General features: G+C 42.1%; 1 long non-coding RNA gene across 1 annotated transcript; it reads left to right on the top strand.

The window, feature by feature from the left end:
* Positions 1 to 2,973: 2,973 nt before the first annotated feature.
* LOC125691377 (uncharacterized) lies at positions 2,974 to 9,059 on the top strand. Its single transcript, XR_007376105.1, has 3 exons — positions 2,974 to 3,170; positions 4,775 to 4,892; positions 8,876 to 9,059. It is a non-coding gene; the product is annotated as an uncharacterized LOC125691377 (long non-coding RNA).
* The last annotated feature ends 2,451 nt before the right edge of the window (positions 9,060 to 11,510 follow it).

The raw sequence follows: 11,510 nt of genomic DNA, 5'->3' as shown, positions 1-11,510 counted from the left end.
CTAATTCAGCCTAAGGTAGTTGATATTCATTTACAGAAAATGTTGAAAAACTAAAAAGAGCTGTAGCTTAGATCCTGGATGTTCTGCCCCCACCAAGCAGGGCCACCAGAGTGGCATGAAGCAGGACAGCTAATGGAACTGGGGTCCATCAGTTGTTCTCTTCTTTCAGGGCTCTGGTTCTACCAGATACAAAGGTAATCCACGGAAAGAATTAACACAAAAGTTCTAAGGCCTCCCCATGATTTTCACAGTGCCTTGACAAATTTGACTGTAGGAACATCAGAACAAAACCTCAAGCTACGATCTTTTTATTAAATATTTGATGTCCATTAAAATATCAAGACTTCTTGGTGGTGTTAGCTTTCATTGTGAGTGAATGCTTTCAGCCCATGTCTTAGTTTCCCTAAATTCCTAGTTGAGAAAATAATAATTTAATAAAGGTTGATATTCGTGAAGTACTGTGCTTATTCACTGCACACCCATGTTTGAGAGTGTAATGATAGGACTTTGAACTGAGAGTGAGTAGATTTGGATTAGGTATTAGGAAAAAATTATTTAGTCAGAGAATGGTGAGACAATGGCACAGGCTGCCTAAAGAAGCTGTGGATGCTCCATCCCTAAAGGTGCTCAAGAGCATGTTGGTTGGGGCCCTGGGCAGCCTGATCTAGTGCCGTGGCAGGGGGATTGGAACTGGATGATCTTTATGCTCCCTTCCAACCCAGACCATCCTGATTCTATGAAAGCCGATTTTGATGAGATTCACTTGAATCCTCACTCTTAAAATGAATCAGGGAACTAAACCATATGATATAAGTAAGTAGTCACTAAGAATGGCTAAGGTTTAGAACATAGCATTAACATTATAAGAAATCACACAAATGACAAGCAGACATGATCCAACCACAGGATATGAGATGCACTGGTTGGAAGAGCCCCACTTAGTTTGTTCAGAGATATTTTATTTTATCAGGAAGTCAAATACAATATAGAAGGAATGGCCTCAAGTTTACCAGGGAAGATGCAGGTTGGACATTGCAAAAAACTTCTCTGCAAGAGTGGTCAGGCACTGGAACAGGCTGCCCAGGGAGGTGGTGGAGTCACCGACCCTGGAGGTGTTCAAAAAATGTTTAGATGTTGTAATGAGAGACGTGGTTTAGTGAGAAATATTGGTGATAGGTGGACAGTTGGACTGGAAAATCTTGGAGGTCTTTTCCAGCCTTATTGATTCTATAATTCTATGATTAAATAAATTATTTCATTTCAGCTCTCTCCAATCAAGTCAGCAAGATTTTAATTGAAGTTTTCTCATGCTTGGCCGATCTGTTCGATTTCAATGATGAGATGGCAGGCTTGGTGTATGAGGGGAGTACAGTGGATGTGATTTATCTCAGCTTTGGCAAGACTTTCACCACACTCTCCCATATTGTCACCTACAAAACGTTCCAGAAATGAATGAGTTGCAGACTAAATGAATGGACAGAGAGATGGACTGTAAACTGTCTGAACTGCTGGGCTTACCAGACTGTGATCATGAAGTCCAGCTGGAGGCCAGTCATAGCTGTGTACCTCAGGGGAAGATACTGAGGCCAGTAGAGTTTAACACCTTCATTAATGACCTGGGCAACTCAACAGAGCAAATCCTCTGCAAATTTGCAGATGTTATAAAACTGAGAAAAGTGTTTGTTAGACCAGATGCTGGTGCATCCATTCAAAAGGACCTTGACGCACTGGAGAACTAGGCTAACAGGAATCTCATGAAGTTAAATAAAGGGAAATGCCATGTCCTCCTCATGAGGAGGAACAACCTCTCGTACCAGGAAAGGTTGAGGCCAGCTGGATGGAAAGCAACCCTGTAGAAAGTGCTCTGAGAATCCTGGAGAGCAGCAAGCTAACCATGGGCCAGCAATGCACCCTTGCAGCAAAGAAGGTCAACAGTCTCCTGGGCTGCACTAGGCTGAACATTACCAGCAGGTCATACATGGTGATTTCTCTCTGTTCAGCCCTGGTGAGACAAACTTGGAGCACTGAGTCCAGCTCTGGGCTCCCAAGTACAAGAGACCTGGGTAAACTGCCGCAGGTCCAGAGAAGGTCCGGAAGGATGATGAAGGGCTTGCAGCACCTAAGGTACAAGGAGAGTCTGAGAGAGCTGGGACTATTCAATCTGGGGAAGGAAAAGCTCTGGACAGCTTTATCAGTGTGCATAAGCATCTGCTGGGGGATGATATGGAAGCTGAAGCTAGTCTCTTCTCAGAGGCACCCCGTGAAAAGACAAAACACAATAGGAACAAATTGAAATACATGAAATTCCTTGTAAATATATATATTTCCTGCAGGGGTTGTTGAGTATTGGAACAAGTTGCCCAGAAAAGGTGTGGAGTCATCATCCTTGGAGATCTTCAAAACCTAAATGTTTTGGTGCTGCTGTTTTTTTGTTGTTTTTGTTTTTTTGTTTTTTTCTGTAGGGCATCTGCCTGCTCTTTCTGTACGAATTGCAAAAGAGTAATTCCCTACTCTTCACTATATTGCTAATACAGACAGATGCTCTTCGTAAATGCAGTGTCAGTCCACAAATCAAATGTATATCTCACCTGCCACTTCCCCTACAATCTCAGGACTTGGGACAATGCACAGGCTGCACTGTTAGTGCCTCAGCTCAGCCCCACATGTTCCCCTGAACCAGTCTCTTTCCCCAACTGCCCCAGTGGGATCACAGTTGTCTATAACCAAAACATTGCTGCAACTGTAAAATTTGCCTGAAAGTTCATTTCAATCTGCTGCTTATAGTAAACAGGTGGGTTATGGCTTTGTCCTTCATGTTCAGTCTCACGTCAGTTCCAAAAATCTTGCTCAACTGCTGTTCAGAGATCTCAGCTGGAATCGAGAACAAAAATCTCACTGAACTTCATAAAGAATTTGGAGTAAAACTGACACATGACTGGGGATAGAGGGAAGGCACAGCCAGGAGGGGAGAGAGGAGTGTGAAAGACTTCAAAATTGAGAGAATTCATTCTTGTTGGTGAGAAGGCCTTGAGGAACTCAACCTACAAATTATCTCATTGTTGCAAGAATAAGAGAGAAATCACTCATTACTAAAAATGCCTCATTATGCTATTCAGGCACACTGAAAACTTTTCTGAGAATATACCTTCTGTGGAGAAATGGAGCCAGAGGTAATGTTTTTTTCCAACTTTTTCCTTTGCACTTCTATTTCTCCTGTGATGTTACCTGTTATTTCATGTGATTATACATATGCATACATAAATGTAAAAATAATTGTAAATATAAACAATACAAATACAGCTATAAATACGTGCGTGCGTATGCAGGAAAACAAACATATGTTTGTTTATTCCCCTTGTGTGTGTGTACAACTACTATAGCAAAATCCTCTCAAAGCAGAAGTGTTCTACAATCCATTATTTTTTGCCAGCACCAGTTAATTTACAGGGCTTATTTCTAGCGCTAGTCAGTGGCAACAGTCCCCAGATGAGGTTACAGAGAGCTTAAAAATAATTCTCGGCCAGTATTTGTCGAGATCTGTGTGCCAAAATAAACACAGGGCTTGTGTATTTGTGTATGAGGCTCATCCTGCTCTTCACTGCTTCTAAGTAAACAGCCCCCAGCCGCTTTACCTGCATGAAGCAGGATGTTTGGGAGCACAGAGGCTGGCTGCTCCGCAGCACCCCTCGCAACCCATTATAACAACTACGTTGGGAACTGGAGGCTTGGTGACACTGGCAAGGTTTAGGCTAAGCCCCAGTTACCAGTGACACCCCATCTCTCCATTAGCCACCAGACCCCTTCAGCCCTGCTCTGCGTGTGCGCTGAAGTGACTTGCTACTGCCAGCACAGCTACATTTATAGAGGTACGGCGTAAATTTGACCTAAGATACATTTGTTTTCTTGTTGTTTTATCTGTACAGTGGGGCAAAGGTGCCTTTCTCCTCCCCTTCTTCCGTTTTGGATAAAACCTTACTTGTTTTCACAGGAACGTTAGCTCAGAGCTGCTGCTGCTGTGCACAGCCGATAAAACTTGCTTGGAAAGACCATATGTCACATGGAGCTGCTCAAGAGGCATGAAGCCCTGCCTGTTTACCGATCCTTTAAAGATACAATTTTATGCTCAGTTAAAATGGAAAAGAGCATTATGTTTAAAGATAAACCCATTTACTGTGCAACTGCTTTACTGAATTCTGTCACCAAATTACTTGTTAGTAAGACATTTGGACTGCCTGTTAAAAAGAAAAAAAAAAGTTGTTGCACATCTCTTTCTCCTTGTTTATCAGTTGCTATGACAATGCTAATGACAATAGCATCACAGACCAGCATTACAATCTTTTACTAGAAGCAATAATAGACAAAATCAGTTCTGAGGAAAAAGCTCCCTTTATTAATGTAGTTCTTTGACCCGGGGTGTTAGCCAACATTCACGGTCCCTTCAGGTTGTTTCTGTTTGGAGAACAAACAGATGAGAATGTGAATTGGGTTTTTCACTGTGTTTCTGCTTATTTAGGAAGAATGCAGACAATGTCCTGTTACTCTGGGCTCAGCAAGAGTCAAAACAATGGGCGGTGCTTTCTCTTTTCACACTTGCAAGCTTCTTTTGAGCCATAACTCACGCTTGCTCCCTCTTTGCTTTTTCTCAGGGTCAGGCTACAAAGGTTTTCCTTGTTGGCTCCGGTGTGTCCTTGCTACTTCCTCTGTCTGCTACTCTGATGTTTCTGCTGTCACTTTCTGACTCACTCAGTTTCATCATATCCCACCTTGTCCACAGGCCCTGATCCTGTAGGAATGCTTTGGTCCCCCCATCTCTCAGAGCTGCCAGACGTGTGCAGTGTGGGAAGTACGTGTGTGGCTCCTGGGGATTTCAGTGAGCATGTTCCATAAAGAAGGTAATTTTTAGGCTTTTCCTAGGGAAGGGAAGCTTTCTCACCCACCATCTTCAATGAAGTTTCACTCCTGACATTGAGCATAGCACTGAATTTATTTCCAGTAGTGTATTTTAGCAGTCTAAATGCTTTTTTTTCTTAGTTCAGTCAGAGAGTCTCCTTCACTGTCAGATCAGTTTTTGTATAGAAGTGCTATGGGGGGGAGCAGAAAATATGCTACTGTTTCCGAACAAATCAGCCTCCAATGCAACTATAATAAAGTTGTGAATAAGTCCTAGAGGAATTAAACAGATTTGACAGCATTTAATTTCCATAAATTTAGGGCCTGATCCTGCTTTTGTTTTGCTAACAAGTACTAGAGGGAGATAAAGCATGAACCGAAGAGCAAAATAACATCCCAGCTAAGCAATGACAGGCAGGTGTGTGATGGAGCTGCTGGGGCACTTCCTTGCCCAACAGAGGTAACTCCAGCATTCCTGCTTTGGATCCAACCCATTTTTGCTGTGCACAACAGGTCCCCTGTCCAGGCCTGACTGAGCTGCACAGACACTACTTTGGTCAGCAGCTCTGGGGCTAGCACTCAGGGCTTTAAACTGTCTGGAACAAAGGTAGCATACAGTGTAACCTTTGCTCAGTCAAGGCAAAGATCTTGGACTTTAAACAGCAAAAACTCCCAACAGCTGCATTTTCTTTTTGGTTTTTAAGGAAACAAACTCAAAGAGTTTCATTTTATCTTGGCCTACCATCACAACTCACTCAACACGAAGTTTCTTCTTATCTCTTAGGTAAGGCACATCCCTGGTTTCCATATACTTTCTTATTCCTTCCATAAGTCCAATTCCTACCACATCCTTCCCATCTTTATGTAGGTGATAGACTGTGATTCTGAGCAGGAAAGATCATCGGACATGATCTCATACAACTACAACTTTGAAAGCAATTCTTCACTACTGCAGGTGAACCAGTTGAAAATTTCGGAATGCCCCAACAGAATAAATGGGCATCTTTGGTCACACTCACAGCAGTAATACTTCCACAGTGGTGAGACCACTGAATACTGCTTTCCTAGTATGGTGTGTCACCCATTGAACTGGGAGCATCTCATCAGCAGTGAACCCAATGCCATGAAAAACCTTTGAATTCAATATGAAGTAATTTAAATGGAATTCTCTGTGAAAGAACAGAACTTGCAACCTCTAGTCAGAAATCTCAGGCCATCCACTCGCCTGGTGAGCCAGTAATCCTCAAGAAATGCCCTTTTGCTGTGACCACTATTTCTTAGTTAACGTACAGTGAAAAGTATATAATTGGTTTAATCTTTGAAAGAGGGGTAAGCTTTCTTCAAGCACTGCAGAGAGTAAGCAGCTCTCTGCATGGAACATCCAGTTATGGGCACGTGCTATTCAAACAGACACGCGATTCAGCTCAGTCCTCAGCAGAAGGTGGAGTTTGAGCTTTCCAACTTTCTTTTGTTTCTGTAGGAAAACACAAGCACGCTGAACAAAAGAAAAATCCATTTTCTTTTCAAACTGTTTCTGAAGGAAATGGTTCAACAAGTTCTAGTAAGATTCCCCACAGAGTAGATGTTCTCAGGATTGCGTGTTGTTAATTTCTTCCATTTTTCACTAAGCTGACAGTCTCTTGATCAGGGTCAGAAAAAAAGATCTCCCCGCTTGAGCAAGTTATCTTCAATAATCAACTCTATAATAATTGTTCTCTATTCCAATTACTCTCATAGCGAGGATTTGAGAATGTGACTCCCACATCTGAATCATGGATCAACCATAGATTTGTACAAATCTGTACATGTGCCAGAAGTACCAATGTGATCCAAGTCAGAAGGGAGCAGACAAGTTTACTTCTCCTGAACCTGCCTTGTGCTTATCTTTACGCTGCCTTCATCCTTGCACTGTGAACCTTTGCTGGCTGCAAGACAACAGCCAGTCTCAGTCAGCATAAAACTGTTGTTGAAGACAGCCCATCAACATTTTTGGAAGTAGTGCAAATCCAGTGTCAGCACTTGGAGTACAAATCCAGATGAGCTGAGTGCGATCACACAGGAGGAACACCGGAACTGGACTTGCTGTATCACTGAACCACAGCCACAGAAGTGTATCCTAAATGCAAGGAGATTGCCTTATGAGGCCATTTTGCCTCAATCTCTCCTTTTGGATCTGTTCCACTTTGCTTGCAATGTTAATATTCACTGAGTCAGAGAGCATGAGAATAACTCTTTAGTGAAGGACTCAGGGCATTTGCTGGAGAGGGGAAACACATGGGTGCCAGCATGGACTGAAGCATTTCAGCAAAGCAGAACAGTGCCAGTAGGAGAGACAAACAGCCACCAGGCCCTTACTACATGTTAGCCTGCTGAGACACATTCACAACCTCATCAGAGGGGGACAGACGTAATTTAGAGCAGTCACTACCACCATCCTCTCCCTCTAACTGTCACTACTGCCCATGAGGAGACTGGTACAGTCTCACCACGTCCTTGCTTACTCAGCCTCTGTGTGCATCCAGCTTGGAGCACCCTCCTGCCTGCAGTGACCCCCTACATTAGATCAGACTACATAGGCTGCCTATTGCCGGCAGCTATAGTCAGGCACGGCCTCGGAAGTAAAATATTAACACACTCCCGTGGGAAAGGAAAATTCTGATTTAAAGATAGCACTTTGCACTTTCTGGTTCTTTTCCTGAGCTGCTCCTGGCTAAAGCATTTCCTTGGAAAGTCACTGCACAATTTTTTCTAGTCCCATATGCCCAAAATCAAGAGTGCTGTTTTTAAAAATTGCCATCAGCTGCTTGTGATCTGCTTCATTGTCTACATCCTTCTGAAGTTCATTAGCCAAAGTCCTAGAAACCCCCACCCTCTGGTGTATATTTTCTCTCCCTTTTCAGAACAGTTCAATTATGCCACTTTTTTAAGGCTTTAATATTTTGTTCCTAATCCTGATTTAGAAGCATCTGCTAATAAATTGACAGGTTGTGACATGTCACTGTAATTTAGAGCTTTTTCACCTTAGATTCAGAGTGATGCTTTTATGATTTCAGCAGGCTTTTTATTCACAGCTCCATAAAGCTCCCATCTTGAGTAGCTCTTTGAGTGGGGTTGTCAAGACAGCTATGTTTGGTACACATTTTTTCCTGGAACTGAATTCAGTTTTGCCTATAAAGTTACATTTCCTCTGTCCGCACCTTGTTTTGTTCTGCAGTGGCTTAACTTTTCATTTAAGTCATCTCTTCTCTTGCTAGCACAGGATATATTCAAAATACTTACGTAAGGAGCTTATTTTTATTGGTTGCACTTGAAATTCATCCCCTTCAGTGTCCTTCCCTCCTTCGTTACATACCTAACAAATCTCAGCTCACCATTTGCTTTGTGTTGTGATGTACTGTTGTATTGTGCCCAGCATGTTCACTGGAACAGAAGGTTTGAATATCTGCATCTAGCAAATGGGAAGCTGACTGTAGTTAGAGCCTTATGATTACTGTTTAGCATTTGCATCGCGGTGTTACTCGGAGACCCCAGTGACTGAAGCTCTGTTTAGTTTGGATCTGTGCATATCTATTCTGAAAAGACAGTCTGTACACTAAATAATTCACGGAAGAAGAAATAATTCTGTGCTGAATGCAGCTTGCCTGCAATGTAGTTTTGCTTGACCTAAGATGGGAACTCCTGAGCATCCTGTGTCTCCAGTAAGATCTCATTATGGAGAGGTGGTATTTTTTACCTTTATTTTGCAGATTTCTGCTTTACTGCTTACTTCTGAAGGAGATCTGTGGAGGGTAACCATGATGAATAAGCCCACTGTTAGTTAGTGGGTGTAATCTGGCCGCACAAGGATTAGTATTTGCTTTAGAAAATGTTTTAAACCTTTTTTTAATTCTTCTAAAAAAGATGTAAGAAATCACCACTGTAAAGACCAGACACATCAACTCTAGAAAATTTTAAACATTAAAATGCTTTTTTTTTTTCTTTTCAGTGTGAAATTACCAAAGTGATTGAGAGAAGCTAGCAGCAGTAGTCCAGAGCTCAGAGAGATTTGCAGGCAGTTTCCATCGTGCTGCGGTCTTACAAGTCAAACGCAATCTGTGGGCACAGGTAGGATTTGATTTTTGGTTTTGAAAAGCTGGACATACAGGAATGGCAGTCAACTGATTCTTTCCTAGGGCTCAATGAGGCTTGGCTGATGCCTAGAAGATGAAAATCTGTGCCAGGCACATACATTTTCCTCGGCCTTCTTCCACAGGCAAACCTGCAAACTGAAGTGGAAGCCTCTCTGCTGGGCCAACCTGGCCATCTCTCACAGTCTGCAAACAAATAACCAGAGACAGCAGCCTTTCAGCCACACTTCTGCTGGGGCTGCTTGAAGAGGCAGCCTGGAAAATTTGGAACGCCATCAATTCGTTTTAAAATACCCACACAGACAGAAGCAGCGGGGCTGTATTTTATCAACAATTTCTGGTGATAAAGTTCTGGGGGGAAAAAAAATCAGTTTTCCATAAAGCTTCCTATGCCTAAGCTATTTCTAAACGCAACTATTAGACACTTAAAAAAAAATATGCTATTTTAAAGGCTAATTTAAACATTACTTTAATGGCTAAGGTTTGGAGAAACCTTTTTACAAGATGTCTGCGTGTGTTCATAGCTATAGGACATGCGTATGCATTATTACTATCTATGTGATGATTTGACAGTTGTAAAATGGTTTAATTTTACTGTCATATCACTAAAGACTCTTGCTATCTAGTAGCAAAACAGCTGTAATACTCATGTCTCCTATTTACGTTGTAATGAAATAATATTGACAGTTTGAGCATGTTGTAGCATAAATGGAAGACACTCTGAACTAGAAGACAGTTATCCTAAGTGGATATTATTATCTTTATCTGTCACTACTAATAATCCCTAAATAGAAATTAGCCTCAGTATTTTTTAAAAGAACACTGGAATTCAAGAAAGCCCCTTCTTCTCTCTGAATCATTCTTTCAGTTTTTAACATTTTCTTTCTTTTGCAGAAAATTTCATAAATGCTTTCTCCTTGTATTTAACTACTTCCAGTGAAACATAAATTCTGAACCTTTCCCAGCTATAAAGGCAACAAAAGCTTGAAACCAGCATGGTCAGCATGTTGCTGATGTAGTATGACCCACAATATTTTCTAATGGGTTTTTCTGTGTGTGTTGTTTTGTAAATTTTTGCTGCTATCTAGAATAATAACTTCTATGCTTTATGTTTCCTTTTGGAATAACATATCAGGCCAAATCGTGTGTTTAATATCTGTTGCTCATTGCTGTTAGCTCACAAAAATTTGTGTGATAATATCCATCAAGAATTGGGACACAGTCTCCTAACTGTTTCATCTTGCATAGCCTTTCTCGTGAGTTACATTAAAAGAGTCCCCTGAAAAGAACTCTTCACAAGGGTAGATAATGGCAGGACAAGGGGACATGGTTTTAAGTTGAAGAAGGGAAGATTTAGGTTGGGTATCAGGGGGAAGTTCTTTACTATGAGAGCAGTGAGGTGCTGGAACAGCTGCCCAGAGAGGCTGTGGATGCCCCGTCCCTGGAGGTGTTCAAGGCCAGGTTGGATGGGGCCCTGGGCAGCCTGGGCTGGTATTGAATGTGGAGGTTGGCAGCCCTGCCTGTGGAACAGGGGTTGGTGCTACATGATCCTTGAGGCTCCTTCCAACCTGGGCCATTCTGTGAAAAACACCACAGTATGTTTTTTCACTCTTTCTCACACTAACACTACTGGATGAATACTTCAGCAATAGATACGTGGCTCAATTTTGTGATGGACCTCTAGCAAGCACCTTTCCAATCCACCTGGATGGATCAGTTCTGTCTCTATGCCAGAGAAGGCAGACTTTTTAAAAGAAGCCTAGAAGTTTCTTGTTTTGGTTTCTACTGTGCTATTACATGACATATAGTTTTTTTTAATGCTATTCCTTCCGACACTTTATTAAATCATTGTACTTTCATGTCTTTTGTACCCTTAAGTTCCGCAGAGGATTGTCTGACCTTGTACGATACTCTCCACTCGAGCAGCGTGTAAGATGGGACAGCTATATCTTATTCTGTGTACAAACAGGGGGTTCTCAAACTCTGACAAGGGCAGGCCCAGCCAGTTAACCTTCTTCAAAGTTATGCCAAACTGACTGCAAAAGGCTCATTTGAAGCACTTGTCTTCAGCCTCCCAAATGACAAATACATGCGAATGTATTTCCCCGGGTATTTTGCTAAACAAGCACAGTGTCAAGAAAGCAGTTTGACATTCCAGGGTGTGTGTGGGTAAACAACATAAAAAAGGAGTAAGCAAAGATCACATACTGTACTATAACTTCAAGTTCACATGCCAGTAGCCCTTAGGAAGAGGGAATAAGGTGCTTTACCCTTCCTCTTGTTTACTGAGGAGAGCAAGGGCAGCTGGGCAGTTCCCAAGTGCTGGCAGTTGCTGTAGGTTGCTATAGAAGTCTTCCCACAAGAAAAGGGGCACCCTCACCATGCAGCAGTGCTCACCAAAACCTCATGTTCCTTCTCCCTGTCCCAAATGTAACAGTAGTTCTCAGATATTTTTGCAAAGCTCTGTTTTTCAAATATTTTGTGAACCGTGTA

Source organism: Lagopus muta, chromosome 3, assembly GCF_023343835.1.
Source record: "Lagopus muta isolate bLagMut1 chromosome 3, bLagMut1 primary, whole genome shotgun sequence".
Taxonomy (NCBI): Eukaryota; Metazoa; Chordata; class Aves; order Galliformes; family Phasianidae; genus Lagopus; species Lagopus muta.
This window is presented reverse-complemented; position numbering and strand designations above follow the sequence as displayed.